Source organism: Olea europaea, chromosome 10 (genome assembly GCF_002742605.1).
Source record: "Olea europaea var. sylvestris chromosome 10, O_europaea_v1, whole genome shotgun sequence".
Taxonomy (NCBI): domain Eukaryota; kingdom Viridiplantae; phylum Streptophyta; class Magnoliopsida; order Lamiales; family Oleaceae; genus Olea; species Olea europaea.
In genome coordinates, this window is record NC_036246.1 from 433,931 (window position 1) to 435,002 (window position 1,072).

Below are 1,072 nucleotides of genomic sequence, written 5' to 3' on the forward strand. Positions count from 1 at the left end.
GCCTTTATATTCACATTTACCATTGGTTAAAAATATGAGAGCAGAATTCGATCCTACATTTTGTAACTATTTGCTTAGAATTGGAAATGGAACAAAAAAAGAACACAATTGTACTTGCATTCAACTTCCAAATAATATAATTATACCATTTGAGGATGAAATTAAATCTCTAAAATTCCGAATATAGAAACATATAAGGATAATTTACATACGATGGGAAACCGAGTTATTCTTATCCCAAAAAATGAATGTGTTGATCATATTAACAAAATTTTACTCGATCAGATTCCTGGTGAAATTTACACATATTATAGCTTTGATGAAGCAATTAATAAATCAGAACAAAACTTACAAGTAGATTTCTTGAATACTTTGACTTTAAATGAGATCCCACCACATGAATTGAAACTTAAGATAAAATGTCATGTAATGTTATTGCAGATTATCAATCATTCAAAAGGATTATGCAACGGAACACGCCTAGGGATGTCAATGAGTCGAGCCGGGCAGAGCCTAAAAATTTTGGCTCGAGCTCGGCTCGGTTAAAATGGTCAAGCTTTTTTATGAACCCGAGCGAAGCGACCAAAAAATTTCGACTAGGGTTTTTTTTTAATATCTATCTGGTTTCNTACTACATTTCATTTACAAATGACACTACACCTCTATTTATAGGAAAACTTAAACCTCCTTAAGCATTCCACTTTACAACTTGCGCTTAGTTGTCGCCATCTCGTGCTTGGTTGTCGCCAACTAATTCTTAGTTATCTTCAAGTGGATGGTCTTACAACTTGCCTTGCAAGTTGTCGCCAACTCATGCTTAGCTTGCATACAACTTGCGCCTAGCTTGCATGTTGATAATATTTTTGCCATCTCGCGCTTAGCTTGCAAGTGGCACAAGTGGACAAGTTGTGCAAGTTGCCCACTTGCATCCTCAAAATATTCGGCTGCAGGTTCATGTATTTTACCTCCCAAAATGGCTGGGTCGGGACTTAGAAAAAAACCTCATTAACGCCTTGGAAAACTGCACGATCTAGGCAGCCTGCATTCTGCCCCAAAATCATCTATGCATCCC